This window comes from Rhamphochromis longiceps, linkage group LG10, assembly GCF_057381845.1.
Source record: "Rhamphochromis longiceps isolate RC_006_pf linkage group LG10, R_longiceps_female_GT1.1, whole genome shotgun sequence".
Classification (NCBI taxonomy): domain Eukaryota; kingdom Metazoa; phylum Chordata; class Actinopteri; order Cichliformes; family Cichlidae; genus Rhamphochromis; species Rhamphochromis longiceps.
This window is the reverse complement of record NC_140566.1, coordinates 34,295,391-34,302,933: the sequence shown is the minus strand read 5'-3', so window position 1 is coordinate 34,302,933 and position 7,543 is coordinate 34,295,391.

Genomic DNA, 7,543 nt, shown 5'->3' with positions numbered 1-7,543 from the left:
ATTTATAAAAGAGGAATTCACATCAACAGTCGTCTCCTACAGTATCAGAACACACACATTTATGCTTTTCTGTTTTGGGAACGTTGGGAGGAGGTTGGGGTGGATGGATGGATCAAAAAAACATTGGCTTGTAAAACTGGAAATTGCTGTTTATTTAAACCTTATTGTAATACTGAAGAAAACATTAAAACATATTTACTGTCATCCAAATTCTAAATGGTCTTTTTATGTAATTTTTAAAAGCATATTAATTTATTTTTGATTGAGTGACACTTGATCAGTTTAGTTTCATGTGTAGAAGCACGACTTTATCGTAGCCTTGCCACATCGAACTTTTAACAGTCATTCGTTTTATCAGAGGGGTCGAAATGGAGCCACGTAGGAAAATAAATGGCATCTGTTGGGTCTGCGCTTCCACAGGCCCCGCTGGTTTAGAAACTTATTCCTGTTAACGACAAGGAAGCAAGACCAACAGCGATTTTACTTGCGCAAGGGAATGATCTCAGAGCAGCCCCTCTGCCCTCGGTCAGACCCCTTCAACCCCGGCCTCCACTTGCCGCCTTGTATAGGGCTTTGGAGTTGACGTCACGCTGCAATGCATTGTGGGAGCGCAGCTCCATTTTCGGGGTCTACGAATCAAAACAAACACACTGTGTTGGAACAACGACGACAAGAAACATGTTTAAAAGCAGCTCAAAAGAAAACGGACGGTATAGAGACCGATTGCGTCCAGAGGCGAAGCAGCGGTACTTGGAAAAAAAATAGAGTGCATCGCAAATCTGGACCCATATGAAATACGGCAGTGGAGTAAAGACCCAGACGACTTACCGCCACTGTCCTACCCCGATATCTTCACGTATCTTGTTTGTGGAGTAAGCGCTTACACAGCGAACCAGTTTCGTAATTACAAGTCACTGGAGGCGCACATCCAATTTACAAATGGCTGGGCGCAAGATTTGGCTATTTTCAAGCCGCCAAACTCTGAGTACGTCGTCAAAGTAAGTCAGCTGGAGTGCATCGAGTGAAATAGCCATTTTCCACCCCCCACCATAATTAATGTTACACATTTATCATTGAACTGCTAAAATATCGTTATCATATTATATGCCCATAATTGTAAAGTACATGCAAATTAACACATTGATAATCGGGTAAATTATTAACGCCAATTTGTGTCCTTCCTGTCTCATTTCATTTATTGTCTTTACATCAACCAATCAAGTCACTCCATTCTATGTTTGATCGCAATTTCTATAACTTCCGAGACCACCAACGATGATATTATTCAGCTATAAAGTGTGATGTGAACATATTTAGAACTTACCGGAATGAAAATGTCTTGAGCACACCAACTGATATCTGGAGACGTAACAGAACTTGATATCAGCTCGTCTCACGGCTTCTATCCAGGCTAGACGCCTTCGTTTGGTAATATCCGATACATGAGCTCCTTCATGTTGCTTCCAGGTTGGGAAAGCATAAAAAGACAATCCAAACTTATTCCCGTGCCGGTCGTAAGATCGAACATTGCAGCCGACCACACAGCAAGTACGAACCATGGCTATGCTTTCGCTCCTTACTTAGACCCCCAAAATGGCGGATCGGGCCAAAATCCTTTCCACGCCCACCCCCATGACATCACGCTCCAAAGCCCTATTGAAAACAGTTACAGTACACACAAGCACAACCCATTGTAAAACACCCCCCCCCCCCCCCCCCCCCCCATGGTTCTAAAAGATAAGGTACTGTGTGAGTGTGTGTATGCATGTGCGAGAATGTGTGTGTGTGTGTTTGTGTTTGGGGGTGTGTTTGTGTGACCTCCTGCCCACAAAAGGGTCATAAAAGCAGGACGCTTACTAAACAAGCAAACAGAACCCTCACACAGGACGTGTCCCTATAATAAAACACTACAGCCTCCCCCACCAACAGGCTGGGGAGGTCAACAGGTCAACATCAAAGAATGTCTTTGATCCTATAGTTTGAACTAAGACTTACAAATTTAAATAACATAATGACAACATTTAACAATTTGACTCCAACAGCATCCTCATTCATTTCTTCTTTAGTTATGTTTCTACAAACTTCTGCCAAAGGACCACTAAACATTAATTTATCCTCTACATAAAATATTACTTGCTGTATTTTGCAGTTTAGCAGAAAAGTTCAAATCTATTTGACCCACCAGCCTCTTCCCTGTATCATCATATAAAACTCTTGCAAGGCCATTGCTGCTATTGATTTTGGCTTTCTGCATCTGGCCTCCCTCGTGGAAGCTAAAGTGAACTGAGCTGCAGTACCTCATGATTTCAGGACTCTTTTTCTTTGCTTAAGAGAGTCGCTGTACAGTGAGCTGTCTCAGGAAACTTGGAAGGATGTAAAATAACTTTCTGGTAACCTTAAAAAATTCTGGTCGTGAAAGATGTTAGCAAGTCAGTGACACACTAGAGGGAGATGTGTCCTACTCATCTGCTTCTGTCTGGAGAGATGTGACTGTGGTGGGTGAGCCCATCGCCGATCGTTTTTAAAAGGGCAATTTATTTATTTGCCCATGAGTAAATTTACTAATAACGATGGAGCTAACAGAAGCAGTCAACAGGAAAAAACATAGCACTGTTTTAACAGCACCGCGGAAGCTGGTGATAGCCTAGCATACTCAACCAGATGGTGGTCACATACATGCTCATGCAAGTTAGTCATGTTTGCGTATGTTGCTCGCACTATATGTCTGCACAAGCGGCATACGGCTTTGGTTGCATCCTTAGGCTTACCTCTTTTATCCTAAATCAGCGACTTTATATTTTTTAGTGCTGTCAGCATTAACACGCCGTCATCATGACTAACACGATTAACAATTAACCCATCTGTGCACAGACTGAGTCAAAATCCCTGAAATGTCTCTGTCAATGCATTTCGGGCAGTTTGTCCAACGTTTGTTCATTCTGCGCTCCACATGGGTTGAGCGTGTTGAAAATTTCAATCGCCTTAATCGTGATGACCGCGTTAACGTGTCATGAGCAATATGATCATGCATGGACTGATCTGTGTCACAAACGCACAAATCAGTTCATGCATCATCACATTGCTCCGCCGATCAAAAAGTCTGCGCATGCATATATGTATATATATCACCCATTGTTGATTATTGGACTGCCGATTGTAGGTTGGAACATTTTGACGTCGCCCAACCCTGGGCGGTTATGCCACGAGTGTTATTTTATCACAAGGCCCACATGTGATGTGAAGTGTCAAACCAAAGCGATCATTTAACACCTATTAAAAATATGTTTTACTTTATTTACTGCAAGAAATCCAACAACGTGAGAAAATGTTCACGTTTAATCCATCATGTGTTCATAAAACAGACGATCTGAGATGTGTTGGGTCCCTGGGGTGATTCACTGTAGCTGACTTCTTCATAGAGGAAGTGGAAAACAAAGGTCTGAGTTCTTACAGTACAAGCCAGCGTTCAGAAATGTGGGTAATAACCTAGCCTCAGGTAACCATTCACACCTTCACACAATGACTCACGTGATGACACAGTATGAGAGGCACTACAGGTTAAAGACCTGAGCTTTCAGACTAATCAGCTTTTAGAGCTGAGGCCGTCTCTCAGCTGAGAGTGAGATGTTTCAAGAACCTGAAGGAGGAGACTAGGTTTCAGTTTCAAGCTGGATCCCTGGGTTTTGCCACTTCTGGCCTCTAAGGACATAAAAGTTTTGGTAATATATTAAAATGTTATCAGTGTGATGCCAGCTTTAATAAGAAGATAAAGTATTATTTTATACATGAAATCAAATAACACTGGCTTGGCAGAAAAAAAGTCATTCTGCAGGGAGTTGATGGGATATGTAAAAGAAAACCAATAAAGAGAATTTAGTGTCACATTAAAAAACATTGAAGATGCTCAGAAAGTGACTGCAAACATATGAGAGTCATTTTTTTTACCCATCAAATTTCCAATAAAATGCAAACTGCAGCTCTGAGCCCGCCTTTGACTGTGTACGCCATTTATCGAGCTGTAATGATAGTGTTTGTATCATGATTGAATATTTAACCCTGAGTTCCTTAAAAGCCACTTATAAACTTTGAGACTGAGGTTCAGGCAGAGGGGCTGAAAAACGGGTCAAGCAGGTAAAACGGGAAGTGGGACACACTGATTACGAAACACTTTTGCTCCATCGGTAGAAGGCTGATTTTGTTTGCTGTTACTTGAGACATAATCAGATGTCTCAGTCTCACACCAGTTTTGGAAATCAAAGCCTAATTGTCCTAAATCATGTCAGCATGTCAGCGAAGGCTAATTACCACAAACTTTACAGGAACTTCCTCCTCAGGGATTCTTCTGTGAAGCCTCCAACCTGCATCAACCTCTCCATCCATCAAGGTGGAGGTAAAGAGATGCTTATTTCAGCCCTCAGAGTAAATCTGCTGAATCTGTCATACAAGCAAAAGCTAAACTTTCACCCTTTGCTCCTGTTAAAATGTTGAAACTTCTTGTGATGTATTGCCTGTTCAGCACTGACTGTTCATGATAAACTGGCCCAGTTTCAATTACTGAGCTCGGTGTAGCTACAAGTCATCACTGTGAGGCAAGAGCAGACTATGAGCTGCCGTAGCTGCTGTATTCTCGGAAGTTCCACCCACCAGCTGTCCTCATCTCATGAGGGGCACCCAATCAGAGGAAACCTGGCAGAAAGGGTGAGGAGCTGAAATGTTAATGTCTTAAATGATGTATTTTGAGTTAGTTGTGCAACTCTAAATCTGTTCTGTTTCTGGATTTGTGTTGGGCACATTTTTGGTTGGTGTTGAACTCCACCTCTTGTTGCCATCCTGTGAGATTTACATAGACACGGTATAACTAGTGTGACTGAGAGGAGTCATATCTTATCAAAATAAGACAAACATCCAGAAACTGTGAGAAAAGTTAAAAAAGGAAAAACAAGGAAAGCTGCCAAGTGTCACAAGATTGTGAGCGACTGTTCCTCTAATGCTGCGCCCAAACACCTGAGGAAAGCAGGAAGCTTGCAGCAGCCCGGTGATTTATTCATGGCCTTTCTTTGCATTAAGGCCGTCACAAGGCATCAGTGGGCCGCTGTGCTGCTCAATCCTGTCACACATTCAGATCCAGCTTCTGTTCATATCAGCCTGAACTGTTTATCAAAGCACTTTTAACAAAAGCACTTAAGACAAAAAAAGCACTCTGCTGAGCTGCAAAGGCCAGAAATAACAACACGTTACGGAAAAACGAGCTCAGAAGATTTCACCGCAGAAGAGAAGGCGAGCTGAGCCGAAATGAGGTGAGCTGAGGACATCGCCGTGTCCCTCGGTCTTTCTGTCTGTCCTCGCTCTCCATCTGTTCGCCAGCTTTTTGTTCTTCAAACCTTTAGGATCACGTTAACTCTGCTAAAAACAAGAATAAACCTCAGGAACATAAAACTACCGCACTGGATAAAAACTCTTCAATGGAAAGTCGGGGGAGCCAAACATCCATCACTGCCTCCAAAAATATAATTCAAAACAAGAGTGTGAGAAAACATTAATACTCTATTAAAATGTTTTTACATGAAGGTGAGAGAAACGAGATGTATTCATCTACACAGCAGAGGTCCTGAGATTTCAGCTGAAGAGGAAACATTCAGGTTACAAACAGCTGACGGCTCAAACTGAGCAGCCTTCAGGTGCATCTGCTCGACTGTGTGTTCAGCAGAGCTGTGACCATAGCAAACGTGTCTGCTCTGTGATTGAGGATTGAACAAAATGCTGAAAAAAAAAATATTGTTATATCCTTTTGTCTACATTTAATTGAAATTTAAAGGAAGTCTTACTCCTCCATACATCTGAAAGCAGCAAACCTCTCTGTGAGGCAGCAGCGCTGTCAGCCTTCCTTTTCTCCTTTCCTTCCATCTGCCGCTCGTTTCTCATCTCTCAGCTGGAGAGAGGGCGTGTGGGCGGAGCCCTGCTCGGGTTCTTCAGTCATTGCATTCTTATGAGTGCTCTTTGCTCCGGTTTCCGTCAGCGCTCTGATGTCGACTTCTTCCTGGAGAAACCGCTGCTTCCAAAGCTGAAGAAAAATCTGCAAGACTGTAAGAGAAAGACACCTGCACCTGTGGAACTCACTCACCTGTTACTCTGAAACTTTGTGGGTGGAAAAGGAAGGAAATCATTACCTGCCTGTGACTCACCCGCCTGCCCACTTTCCTCATGTTTATTCTCCTGAGTCTGCTGATTTCTCTCTGAGCCTAAGAAGCTAGACTACACCCTCCCCTCTCGTCTCACATGTTGGTTCCTCTCTGGCATAATCGAGGTCCTGGACAACAGGCTGTTTCATGCTTCTGTTGGTGAGCGCTGCCTCCAGAAGACTTATCATTCAATAAAACGAGTGAACTTGTCTCATCTGTTCCTGGGTCCAGTCTTAACCCCACATCATGTGTCGCTCTTCCACCAAATGTAAGCTTTAAGGGTTGATTTAAAACATGCTACTGGATGGAGGTGACGTCTGGGTCAGTAACACTTCTCTCGATGAGTTTAGGGTCTTAGTCACGAGTTTCAGGTCTGGTTGAGTCCAACATGATGTTCATTTTGGAAATCAAGGTCTCTGTTAGAGTAAAATGGGCAAAGCAGCAACGGAACACATTATGTTTCCCACATACTGGAGAACCATTCTACTTCCTGTTAGTCCAATTGTGTGGGGAAATGGCTGCAGTTCACCCAGGAGGCCAGCAGGGGGCTGTCTAATGAAAATGAGCTCAATAGCTAGAATGAACTGAACCTCACCAAAACAGTTTTCACAAAAACATTCATTCAAACTTAAAGGATTCAAGTGCAGCAAAAACATGTATTTGTTTACATTTTGTCCATAATGATCCTTTAACCCTTTAAAGTTGTGCAAAACAGAGCGGCCACGCTAACTATTTTTATATGGCACGGTAAATGGCCTGTATTTATATAGCGCTTTACTAGTCACTAAGGACCCCAAAACACTTTACATATCCAGTCATCCACACACTGGTGATGGCAGCTACATTGTAGCCACAGCCACCCTGGGGCGCACTGACAGAGGCGAGGCTGCCGGACACTGGCGCCACCGGGCCCTCTGACCACCACCAGTAGGCAACGGGTGAAGTGTCTTGCCCAAGGACACAACGACCGAGACTGTCCGAGCCGGGGCTCGAACCGGCAACCTTCCGATTACAAGGCGAACTCCCAACTCTTGAGCCACGATCACCACTTTTAAGTCCTGGTAGCACTGCAACCTCGTAAGCTAGCGCAATAATTTCATTTGCATATGAAACCGGAGGAGTTGTACTTACATCTGATGCCATCAGCTTGTCCTAAGTCACAGTTTCCTTCCACATGTAGCTTTGCAAAAACTGCATAAAAAGTTCTTGCAGCAACAAAAACGTGTTGCTTGCAGCTTGTGTTGGTGTGACACCTGCAAAGCTCACACAAAGATGTTTCACTAGAATGAAACCTGATAAAAAAAAACTTGAACATTGAAGCAGTTGTTTTTGCTCTGATTTATAGAAATATAATTAAAAAAAAT